This window comes from Ursus americanus, chromosome 14, assembly GCF_024610735.1.
Source record: "Ursus americanus isolate L20-20 chromosome 14, mUrsAme1.1.p, whole genome shotgun sequence".
NCBI classification, from domain to species: domain Eukaryota; kingdom Metazoa; phylum Chordata; class Mammalia; order Carnivora; family Ursidae; genus Ursus; species Ursus americanus.
In genome coordinates this window covers 12492176-12505741 of record NC_142140.1, presented here as the reverse complement: position 1 = coordinate 12505741, position 13566 = coordinate 12492176, and positions in this window count along the sequence as shown.

Genomic DNA, 13566 nt, shown 5'->3' with positions numbered 1-13566 from the left:
CCAGACAAATATAGCACATCTTCTTCATATTAATTTTAATTTAATATTTTCAGAGTAAAAAGTTTTAACTGGTAAGTACTTTAAACATAATCGTGATCTCAATACAATGAAACTATAACATATTCTGGGACGCTTGGGAGGCTCAGTCGGTTGAGCATCTGCCTTCAGCTCAGGTCATGACCCCGGGGTCCAGGGATGGAGTCCCACATTGGACTCCCTGCTCAGTGGGGAGTCTGCTTTTCCCTCTGCCCCTCCCCCCGCTCATGCTCTTGCACTCTCTCTCTCACATAAGTAAATAAAATCTTTCAAAAAAAACCAACAACATATTTTAAAGCCCTTTAGAGGTGAAAATTAAAACACTCTATTAAACAACACTTAGGTGAAAGTGGGAGTAAAAACCAGAAAAGCAGAATTTCCAAAAAATAATAACAATGAAAGCATTATATATAAGAAGTTACGGGATACATCAGAGCAGTGGTCAGAGGAAAATTCATAGCCTTAAATACTTATATAAATAACAATACAAGATGGAAAACAAGCAAACGAAACTCCAACTAACAGCTAGAAAACCAACAACTAAGTCAACCAAAAGAAAGCATAAGAAGTCATACATATTAATTAACAGGATAAAAAACGCAGAAAAATAATATAACTAATTGGTAAATGAAAATATCGGTTTCTTGGAAGTGGAGGAAAACACTAGCTAACCTGATCAAGAAGACAAAAAAGCATAAACACATAAAAAAGAAAAATGAAAAGTTTTAAAATGAAGGAAATTTTTTAAATCATGAGAGACTACGCTCACAATCCTTCACAAATAAAACTGAAAACTTAGATGAAATGGATAACTTCTTAGAAACACAATTTTACAAAACTGACCCCGGTAGAGAGAAAATGCTTAAGCAGACAAATTTCCATCGATGTATTAAAGAATATTTCAGAGAACTACCCCATAAAAAATCATCACACTCAGATGGTTTCACAGGGGATTTCTACCAAACTTTCAAATTTAAATAATCCCAATGCTACATGAATTATTCCAGAGCATAGAAAATAGAAACTTCTAAAAAAAAAAAATTCTAAATTTTTTATAAGGTTTAACATTTATACTTAAACCTAATAAATATAGCGCACACCAAAAACCTAAAGATCAGTCTCACTTATGAATATTGATGCAAAAAAACCCCACAAACCACCTCATTTAAAAATACATCATGATCAAGTGGAATTTATTTCAGGAATGCAAAAATGGTTTGATGTTAGGAAATCCTTTAATATAATTCACCATATTAGTATAAGAAGAAAAGTTATATGATTGTTGCTATAAATGCCGCAAGGCTTTTGATAAAATTCAATATTCATTCCAATATTCAATAAAATAGGAAGATAGATATTTCCTTAAAAGATAAAAAATACCTAAGTCCAAAGCCAGCTTTTTATTTAATTGGAAAACACTAGAGATGTTATCACTACAGTAAGGTATATGGCAAGGATGCCAACTATCTCTACTACTCTTTAATACATTATCGGAGGTATCAGCCAATGCAATTAGACAGGTAGAAGCAATCTGAGGCATAAGAATTGGAAAAGCAGAAATAAAACGACCTATATTTGCAGATGATATGATATTAGACCTGCAAAACCCAAGAGGTTTAAAGATAAAATAATTCAATGATACAGCAGGATATAAAACTAACTCACAGAAATCAATAGCTTCACATACACAAATAATAACCAGTTAGAATTTTTAAAAAAACAAAACAGAAGGGATAATGAAAACTCATTGCTCATTGACAACAGCAACAACAACAAAGATAAAATACTTAGGTATTAACAAGAAATGTGTAAAAGTTATGTGAGGAAATCCTTAAAACACTCCTGAAAGACATAAAAGTAAATTTTATGGAAACACATCCCTTGTTTCTGGAAATTATGATCCATCATGAAGATGTCACTTATCCCTAAATTATAAATGTAATGCAATCCAATAAAAATACCATTAAGTTTTTGTTTCTGGAGCTAGACAAGTTGCTTTTAAATTTCACATGTATTTTAAAATATAAAGCACACAATAAAAGCTAGAAAAACTGAAAAAGAAAGGCAAGGAGGGAGGGCTAGCTCTAGTGGACATTAAAACATATTATAAAGCCCCTATAATTAAAACTGTATGATATTAGAACATAAATAGACAGACCAGCAGAAAAGAACAGGAAATCCAGAAATAGACCCAAGTCTATATGGAAATTTAGCATTAGACTATATATTCAGGATAAATTCACAGAAGTGAGATTGATGGAGCAAAGGGTAAACACAGTTATTTTAAAATATTTTAGATACTTTTAGATATTTTTAGATATTATTACCTATTTTTCCATGGTCTCACCAACAGTGTGTATTGTCAAGTTTTCTTTTTTTTTTTTTTTTAAGATTTTATTTATTTATTTGAGAGAGAGAGCAAGAGAGAGCATGAGCTGGGGAAGAGGCAGATGGGGAGAGAGAGGCAGACTCTCTGCTAAGCAGAAATCCCAATGCAGGACTCGATCCCAGGACTCTGGGATCATGACCTGAGCCAAAGGCAGATGCTTAACCAACTGAGCCAACCAGGTGCCCAAGTTTTCTATTTTTGGTAAGTGAATGTGGTATCTCACTGCTGTTTTAATTTGCATTCTCTTATTATGAGTGAATTTTCATATCTTTTAAGAGAAATTTTTCAAAATTTTTAAATTTTATTTTATTTAAGTTCAATTAATTAACATTTGGTGTATTATTAGTTTCGGAGGTAGAGTTCAATGATGTATCAGTCGCATATCACACCCGGTGCTCATTACATCACATACCCTCCTTAATGCCCATCACCCAGTTACCTCACCCCCCACCCATCTCCCCTATTTTCCATAGTTTGATTATTTTTCTTTTTAAAAATAATTTAGATACATTAAAATGTACTGATCTTAAGTGTTCAGTACAGTGAATTTTGATAATTGAATTGTTTCCATCACCGTAGAAAATTCCCTTGTGTTCCTTTCAAGTCAGTTCTCCCACTAAATCCAGAAGCAACCACTTTTTCTGATTTCTATCACCATAGATTAGCTTTGCTTGTTCTTGGACTTTGTATAAATGAAATATACAATATGCATAATATATGTATCTAATTTTTGTTCATATCTGATTCTTTTGCTCAACATAATTTTTTTATTCATCCATTAATCCACATTGAGCATTTGTTCATTCCTCTTTATTACTGAGTAGAATTCCATTCTCTGGATGTAACACAGTGTTTGCAAGATTAAACTATATCTTCTATACGGTTTCTCACTGTTGAAGAACAGAGTTGCAAATATGGAAAGGGAGAAGAATAGAATGAATCCTGTGGCATTTGACTGATACCGGGGCTCACAGCCTGACTTCCTAGTTTTTACTATGTGTAGACAGACATATAAATAGCTCTAGATATGTGTGGGCATGTATGTGTATGTGCATATATATACCTACATGTATTTCTGGGTTCTGTCTACTGATAGAGGCAAGCGGTGTCATTCCAGTAGTAATCAGTACACATACCATCTATACTTTGATTTCTAAATACCCAAAAAAGGAATCAGGGTCCTTTGGAGAAATGGCAGTTTCTAGAACTAAGCAGAGAAAGTACAAGTCATTCTGGAACATCTTCTGTGAGACAGTAAGGACACTTTCAAAAACTGATGTGGCTATCTCAAAAGAACAGTGGAGCCACCATGAAGGGACTTTCACTGGCCAAATTTCAGACAACATGAGCATCAGAATGAATAAAAACAGGAATGGATTCTAACACATTGAATTTTTAAAATCCACTAGTCCATATTCTTACTAAAAATAAAAATTAATATTGGGTAGAAAGAACGCTCCTTAAAAAAAAAAGATCTTATTTATTTATTTGAGAGACAGAAAGCAGGAGGAGAGGCAGAGGGAGAGGGAGACAAAGAGGGGATCTTAAGCAGACTCTGATCTAGCACAAGGCTCCATCCCATGACCCTGAGATCATGACCTTGAGCCGAAATCAAGAGTAGGATGCTTAACCGAGCCACCCAGCTGCCCCAAGAAAGCTCCTTTTTATAACAGAATAATACCAGCTAATAAATGTGGAAGAAATAACAGAAATAGAAAAATTACCGTTTTACAATCACCATAGTAATAATTGATTCAGACAAAAATCACCATAGGATAGAAGGTTGTTGGAAAATGGTTTCACATGACCACATGTGAGTTACTTGTTAATTATACAGGGAAAATGGACTGTTGCAATGATAGACTTGGCAGGTACGATATTAACCAAGTGATCAAAGAGAACATTGCCAATAATTGCACACACTGATAGCGAGTGCCCCTGAGGGAATGCACTGAGAAGTACATGGTATTCCATCCAAAAATGTTGAATCGCATCATAAGGAAAGACTCAGAGTTCCAAATTAAGGTACATTTTGCCACTGGAACTTGGGCTCCAAAAATATCAATGACATGAAAGATAAAAAAGGAGACTTCATGCTTGACTGGATCCCAGAGGCAGGGGAAAACACTCTATAGGACGTTACTGAGACACTGGGGGCAATTTGAATACGAACTATATGTTAGACAATAATATCACATCCACGTTAAATTTCTTGAGTATCATAATCAGCTGTGGTTATGTAGGAGAATGTCTTCGTTCTGTGGAGATGTAAGATTAAGTGTTCAGGGGTAAAGTGTCATCATATCTGCAACCAAAGCTTAACTGGGGAAGAAAAAAAAGGAAATATTTTTATTTGTGTGTGTGTCTCTATCTTTCCATATGTATGTGTGCAGAGAGAGAGAAATCAAGCAGATGTGGCAAAATGTTAACAATTGTTGAATCTAAAGGAAAATGGATGTCGATTATACTGTTTTTCCAACTTTTCTGTAGGTTCGAAAATTTTCAAAATAAAAATTTGGGGAAGAAACATTATTTTGCATCAAATGGGTATAATACAGTTCACAAAATTTCCTTCATTTGAAACAGGGGACTTCCAAATTTGCTTAAACTGAGTACGCCCGCTTTGAGCACACTAGACGCCAGGAAATAAAAACTCACTATCTTCGAGGTTATTTTAAGGTGAAAGGTCCTTCAACAGAGAGGTTTAAGAGCTTTGCCTGGAGGGTAGGCTGCACCCCTTTGGGGCTAGCTGGCTGCCTGGGGTTACAGCAAATCAAGGTCATGGCTGGGAACAGACATGGATTTCATCCCCACAGCCATCCCTTCCAGGCCTTCTGGCAGGAGCCACCATGCCTTGAAGGAACTGCTGCTTCCCACTCCATGTGCTTCTAGTAGGGTGGGCGATCACAGGACTCTGTCCCCTAGCCAAAGTTGGAGTGGCCAACAATATACCCCAGCCTCATGGCCATAGTGATTAGCCCAAGGAAGCGTATGTGAGCTGAGCAGGGCCAGTCAGGCTCCTATCCTGGTATTTTATTTGTGGATGCTGGGAGAGAAAAGCTCTTACTCTCCTCTGGGATCCTTTGGACGCAGGATAATGTAAACCTGGTGCTGTCTGGGATCAGCGGCTGAAAGAATACAGCCGACTACGGTCAGCTACGCTGTTCTCCAGGATGACCCGCAGGCAACAGGAGAAGGGGTCCACTTGGCTTCAGGCTCCTTCAAGTTACTGCCACCCTGTGGTACCAGTCCCCTCACAGTGATCTTCTGGCTTCTGGGTCACCTCGTCCTGGATACAGGCCACATCTTACACCACGGACCAAACTCTACTGTGTAGATCACGTGGCACCTATGCACATGTGTGTGCGTGTGCAGCCGCGCGCACACACACACACACACCTTTGCAAAATGCCTTCTTCTTTGTCAAGGCCTTGCCCTCACGGAGGTCATTCGTTACTCCTTTTCTTCGGTAAACATGGAAGCCAAGCATGAGCAAGACATGGAGCACAGCACTACTGTGGGACTGGGCATCCCCACCATCACCCTGGTTGTCCGAAATCTCCCCGAAAGGCTACAAACACAGGTCACAGGGTCCCAGATTTTTTTTTAAAGATTTTATTTATTTATTTGACAGAGATAGAGACAGCCAGCGAGAGAGGGAACACAAGCAGGGGGAGTGGGAGAGGAAGAAGCAGGCTCATAGCGGAGGAGCCTGATGTGGGGCTTGATCCCATAACGCCCTGAGCCGAAGGCAGACGCTTAACCGCTGTGCCACCCAGGCGCCCCTATAAAAGGACATTTTTGTGAGCTATTTTCCTTATTTGTCTCGCTCTTTTATAGCACTTGTCAAATTGTACTTGGACTTACTCCCTTTCTCCTTAGTCCCTTAGGGGTAAAGAACTCTATTTCACTCACCTGTGTTTTTGTTTTTTGTTATTTGTATTTTTGTTTTTTTTTTTTAAGTAGGCTCCATGCCTAGTGTTGTGCCCGACATGGGGCTCGAGCTCAAAACCCTGAGATCAAGGTCTGAGCTGAGATCAAGAGTAGGATGCTTAACCGAGCCACCCAGGCGCCCCTATTTCACTCACCTTTGTATTCCTAGACCACAGTAGGTACCTAACCATGTCGGTTTGGATAAATGACCTGATAATCTGGGAACTGGAAAGTATGAATAAACATTCTCACCTCCCCTTATTCAGATGCTGGAGGATTTCGTGCAACTTGCAAATGAACCCAAACCCAGCATAGAAAACAGATATTATTCAGCAAAATTTTCAAAATAGTGTGTTCCACATGCAACCATTCTAAGGTAGTCCTTAACAAACTTCCAGAAAGTCCCCTGAGATGTTGATAAGTATCTCTTTAAAAAGCAAGAAGAGTGCCACAAATACATTTGGGAAATGCAGGTTAAATAGGCTTACAGGATTTCTTTCCTGCAGGAGTTCTCAGGGTCCATAACAGACGCTAGGAATAAACTGTGCACTGAGTAGAAACCAGACAATGTGGACGGGGAATTGAAGAATACACTGTATATGGTGAGCCATATTTTCTACGGATTCCTTGGGGAAGGAATGGGAGGAATAAAAAAAAAAGACAAGACTGAATCATAGGGCTGGAGTTAGGGTAAGGCAAGCGAGGCACCCGGGGCCAGCAGGTAAAAAGACAGCCAGCCACTTGCACGAAAGCACTTGAGCTCAGGAGTGAGTGCCTCCTTCAGTTTTACACCCAAGGCAGTCACTTGCCTCACCCCAACCCCAGCCCAGAAAGAACACCTGCTACCACCACCAAAACACACCTGCCAGGAACACAATTCGACTTTCCTCAGCCACTCCTCAATGGCAGGGTTTAGTCAGGGGTCAGCGTTCTGAATGACAATGACAGACGTTTCTGGATCTTCTTCTACACATTTTGTAAAGATTCTGGCTCAGCGTTAGAGTCACAGAGTCTTTTCCTGACCCCATCCGAGAGCCAGAGCCTTCTACGGACATCTGGCCAAGGGCATTGGCAGCCGGCTGGTGTTCTGAAAGAGCCAGGCTGCCCCTTTGAGCTAATTCAGGGAAAGGAAGTTCAAATGGGACTCATCTGTTCCACATACCAGAAGTCGCTGGTTGTTGTCTCTTTCATTCTTGAAAACAACAAAGACCAACAGAAAGTCAATAAAGGATTCCTTAACAACAATTCCCAAAGGACAATGTCTGCACTCAATAAATTGAATGAATCAGTGAGTGAATGCATGCATGGAAGAGAAGCCAGGGAAAGAATGACAGAATTAGCAGGTAAGAAGCAGATAGAGGCCCCTGATTTCGTTTTAGAGTTTCTCTTCTGAGCTGGACCTTCTGCTTAGACCTTTGCTCCTTTCCATTTGTACCGTCTCCGCATTGATGTCCCTCCCAATGTAAAGTCCTGTTTAACCTTAGAGCTAATGACCAAAGCTGCGTGGGGCAAAAAGCCTAGGCATAAATCATTTGTTCAGGAAAGTGTGTATATTCTACAAACTCACTTCCCCCCCTCCCTTTTTCCTTCTTCCTTTTTCTTTAAATTCATGAAAACAGGGCGCTTGGGTGGCTCAGTCGGTTAAGGTTAAGCGGCTGCCTTCAGCTCAGGTCATGATCCTGGAGTCTCAGGATGGAGCCCCAGATCAGGCTCCCTGCTCAGCAGGGAGTCTGCTTCTCCCTCTGTCCTTCACCCCGCTCTTGTGTGCTCTCTCATGCTGTCTCTCTCAAACAAATAAATAAAATCTTTAAGAAAAATGAAAAATAAAAAATAAAAAAATCCATGAAAACAATTGTCTAGAAGGAACATATACTCAAGCACACGTAATATACTCCTGAGTTCAGTGTCATCTTAAATCCTGGGCTTGCTTTCTTTTTCTTAAAGTAAAAACACCCCAGGGTAAACCCAATCCAAATAACTATAGAAAAATATACAGCTTTTTTTATTATTATGTTCAATTAGCCAGCATATAGTACATCATTAGCTTTTTTTTTTAAAAGATTTTATTTATTTATTCGACAGAGATGGAGACAGCCAGCGAGAGAGGGAACACAAGCAGGGGGAGTGGGAGAGGAAGAAGCAGGCTCATAGCGGAGGAGCCTGATGTGGGGCTCGAACCCAGAACGCTGGGATCACGCCCTGAGCCGAAGGCAGATGCTTAACCGCTGTGCCACCCAGGCACCCCAGTACATCATTAGTTTTTGATGCAGTGTTCAACGATTCATTAGTTGTGTATAACACCCAGTGCTCCATACCACACGTGCCCTCCTTAATACCCATCACCCTGTTACCCCCCTCTTTTCTGTAACCCTCAGTTTGTTTCCTGGAGTTCAGAGTCTCTCATGGCTTGTCTCCCTCTCTGATTTCTTCCCATTCAGTTTTCCCTCCCTTCCCCTGTGGTCTTCTGTGCTATTCCTTATATTCCACATGAGTGAAACCTTACAGTGTACAGCTTTTAAATACCACACTGTGGGGGGCGCCTGGGGGGCTCAGTCCGTTGGGTGTCTGCCGCCTTCCGTTATGGTGTTGGTCTCCGGTCCCGGGATCCACCCCGCCTCCGGCTTCCGGCTCGGCGGGAGTCTGTTTCTCTCTCTCCCTGTGCCCTTCCCTCCATTCCTGCTCTCTCTCTCTCTCAAATAAATGAATAAATCTTTATAAACAAATAAATATATACATACTGCATTGGTACGGTAACCATGCTCTTTCAGATGACGTGCTGAAATATTAGGTAATGAAGTTTCATTGGGTTGTTGATTAATCTAATCAGGCTCTAATACAAACGACCGATATTAAATAGTTCTACATTATAGTCCAGTTCATGAAGGAATGGAAAAGCAGAAAGGGCATATTTGCAGAATTAAAATGCTTACTATATTTACTAAATATCCCCATACTCCCCGCACAATAACTCGGGTTTCCTGAGAGTCAGCACCGGGAGTTCCACACTCCAGGTCCAGAAAGCTGAAAGAACTGTGTTTCTCAGGATTTAATCTGACTCATTGGTGTAAACGGGGGCTACGCCTGCATTGTTACATGAAATGACCGATTTGTCTTGCCCCTCATAAATTCACAAATATTCCTTCTTTTCAGACCCTTTAAGTAACAAGACACATTTTCCCTCGACGACTAAACATTTCAATTAGCCCTTCGATGTTAGTAATACATTCAGTACTTTCTATAATCGACTGGGTGAATCGATGAGGATCCAGGCAATGTACCCAGCCTCTAGAAGTCACTAAGCTTACTCTCCAGACCGCAGATGTTGGAGGTCACACGCTATCAGTTTTACATGCTGCTTTTGCATCTTATCGCATATTTTTCAGGAACCTTTTCGCTACAACACCTAGAAGTAGACAGAAAGGAAGTGCCTTCCTGGATGAGGAGAAACTGGAAGTCTACTCCTGAATACCTGGGGATGTCAGGTAGGGAAAATTATTGAACTTTACCAAAAGGCCAATGAAGCAGTATTTTCTACCTCTCAAGGATGTCACCGGCATAGCATCAGAGCTGGAAGCAAAGGCCTCCTTGGGCTCTTGGGCCAAGGCAAAAGGTCTTTTGTGCCAAATGAGGAGGGAAATATGCCTGTTGGGTCAGTGTTGGGTAGGTTACAGAGGGAGGCAACAGCGTGGGTTTTAATTGTATGTGGGCTACTTTGCCTCCTCGAATCTAGTGTGTCATACCGCATCTAACCTCAGGACGAGAGGGTCAGGTGTTAATTGTCACACCTCCGTGCTTGGCTTCTGCTCCCCAGCTGATCTCAGCGAGCTGTCTAATGCTTTAAGATTCAGGTATTACTACAATAATGAAAACCTGCCTCGGGTAATTGATTGGGCTTAACTCGTCCCATGCTGGTGATGGCACTGTACATTTTGAGTCTTTCTAAATTACCATAGGTGGTGAGGCTTCTTGGTTTCAAAGGGCATCCCTGTAGGCAAAGTGAACTGAGGAAGCTGAATTATCCACAGACATTTTACAATATTGCAGGTGATCGAGTTTGGCTCACAGCAAGTGACAAGGTACCAATAAACACCTCAGCATGACTACAAACAAAACCTCAGATAAACAGATAATCAAGCCCTCGGCTACCTCTACAATTTCGTCTTGTGTCACTCACTGTTCAGTCATGACCCTTAAATCACAATAGCCTTGTATGCGGTCCTAGAACATGGCACCCCTGCCCACCTCAGGGCTTCTGCCCAGGTGGTCCCTTCTATAGAATACCCCTCTGCTGGCTGGTCTCTGGTGGCTGGCTCCCTCTCATTGCTTGGTCTCAGCTGAAATGTTCCATCGTCAGAAGGCCAGTGGCCTCCTCGTCTCTCAGTCTGTTATTTTCCTTCTTGAGACCCATTCATTTCCTTCACGGCAGTCATCATGTTCAGAAATCAATCGACTGTCTTTGTTTATTCATTTGTTGTCTGTTTCCCCTCCTCCAGGAGGACAGGGATCGCATTTGTATTTCTGGTCCCAAACACAGGCACTTACTATGGACTACATTGCATTCCTCCCAGATTCATATGTTGAAGCCCTAATCCCCAGTGTAGTAGTATCTGGAGATGGGGCTTTTGGAAGTAAGTAGTGTTGGATAAGATCGTGAGGGTTGGGCCCTCACGATGGCATTAATACCTTTACAAGAAGAGACACCAGAGAGCTTGCTGTCTCCCTCTCTCCGCCCTTCAAGGACACGGTGGGAAGGCAGCTGTCTGCAAGCCAGGAAGAGAGTCCTCACCAGAACCCAACCATGTTGGCACCCTGATCTCGGACTTCCAGCCTCCAGAACAGTGAGAAAATAAATCTGTTGTTTGAGCTGCCCAATCTATGGTATTTTATTACGGCGGCCCAAGCAGATGAATTCGGCATTCAATAAAACTGTGTTGAATGAACGAGTATATAATCTCCTGTATGTAATCAAGAGTTAACTACATTTTGTAATCTGAACGGTCCTGGATGATTTTTTTAAAGTTTCAGTTGGCCAGAGTTTCAGACTATATTTATTAGGAGCTTTATTAAACACAACTTGTCTATTTTTCTTTGCTACTCTTATCACAAATCCATTACTGCTGAACTATTTAAAAAGATACATCCAGGCAAAGTCCATCCAGGCACAGCTGGCCACCGGAACAGATGTCTTAACTAACCAGGCTTATCTATCAAACAGCTTTTATTTTATTTTATTTAAAAAAAAATACTGGCCAATTGTTTGAATTGTTCAAAAGTTTCGGCATCCTGTAGACAAAACCACAGAGCTCTGAACACCTCCATGGAACTGCCTGACTTTTTGTGGAATGAATTTATATAGGTTAATTCTAAAAATTTCCATGACTTTTCTTAGATTCTAAGACTTTAAAAACGGGTCTAATTATTTTTTTCAGTCCAGTCACAATTCTTATGAACAATTCATATTCCTCAGAATCATCTATTTTTTTTATATACTTCAAAGCTAAAACTTAAGATTTCCTTTGTTTATTAACAACGACAACAAAAGCCTGTTAGGTTATTCTGGAGACTATCATACTGGGGAAGGGCAACAGAAGGTCAATGTTACCTTCTGTTGGGCAAAAAGTTCAGGACTCCCAAATTGTTACCTTGCTGCTGGTCCCCAAAACAATGGACAGTCTGACTACAAAAACCCTTCTAGTCTTAGAACCCGAGGTCAATGTCAGTACCTTTTGCAGAGAAAATTCTAGTTGTACTGCTAATGTCTAAGTTATACCTATGTGACTAAATGCTCAGATATGCTAAGCAATTCTTGGCATCCTACTAATAAAAATAAGTAGTATTGGGGTGCCTGGGTGGCACAGCGGTTAAGCGTCTGCCTTCGGCTCAGGGCGTGATCCCCGCGTTATGGGATCGAGCCCCACATCAGGCTCTTCTATGAGCCTGCTTCTTCCTCTCCCACTCCCCCTGCTTGTGTTCCCTCTCTCGCTGGCTGTCTCTCTGTCTAATAAATAAATAAAATCTTTAAAAAAAAATAAGTAGTATTAACACATATTGAGTCATTAGTATGTGCCAAACACTGTGATAGTCTTTTAAACACATTATTTAATTTGATCCTCACAAGGACCCTATGAGGTGGCTACTATTGTTGTCCCATCTTACAGATGAGTAAACTGAGGTTTAAGTAACTCCCGCAAGGCTCTTACCCTCCTTGGTCTTATTGTACCAAAGCACTGGTTCTAACTACTAATAATTTCATCCTGCTTTCTTGAATCTCTTAATCTTATTTATCATTCCCCATTTCGCTAAGTCCCTACTCTCTGAGAATACTGTCCTAACTAACTGGCTAGTGGTCAGCCTCAACTTTATCTGTGCCATTGAAGGAAAGAGGGAAGGGGCACTGCTTAAGAAAAGGAATAGGGTGCATAATTTCTGAAGATATTTGATTTAAGTACTTCAGAGAACAAATTATTTGCCAGTTTAAATGCCCTTGTTTGTATGCAAAAATCACGGTAATTTTGAATAATGCTTGCCTACTAATTAAACAGTTGCCCTAAGGGAATTGCGTGCAATAATTAGTTAGCCTAGTTCAAGTTACTTACATGCTTCAAAGTAATAAAATTGCCATCCACGAGATTTGTAAGCACCACGAGAGTACGTCATGAAAATTTCATTCACATAGTATGTGTCTGGTACATAGAAAACTCCCAGTAAATATTTTTGATCAAATAAATACTGCAATCCTTTAAATTTTCTTTGACTAGGATGTCATCAAAACTTAACCTCTCTCCGCACTTCTTTGAATGGTCAAGTTTTATTTAATTGAATCGTTATATTCAGCTGGTTTATGATGATTTTCCAGAGCTCTCCATGCCTTCTTCCTAACAAGGCAATCTGGACCATAATCATCTTTGTTTGAGATTAGTACTGCATTACTAAGTACAGAAAATGAAGGAAATTTTATTTTCTCTTCTATTGGTGCATTAATGGTGCATTAATTAGTCCTGTAAATAACATAGGACCAATAGCTAATATCAGAGCTATGAAATTCCAATTGGTAAGTCTCTTTTGGTGAAAACAAATCTACCTGGTTATTGCCAGGAAAAGAGGGGTGGTGGGAGTCAGGTGCTCATTCGTAACCCCTTGATGAATATTCTCTGCAGTTGCCACCACCCTGTGTACAGAGCCAAACTCCTGGCTGGGCTCCTAGGAGC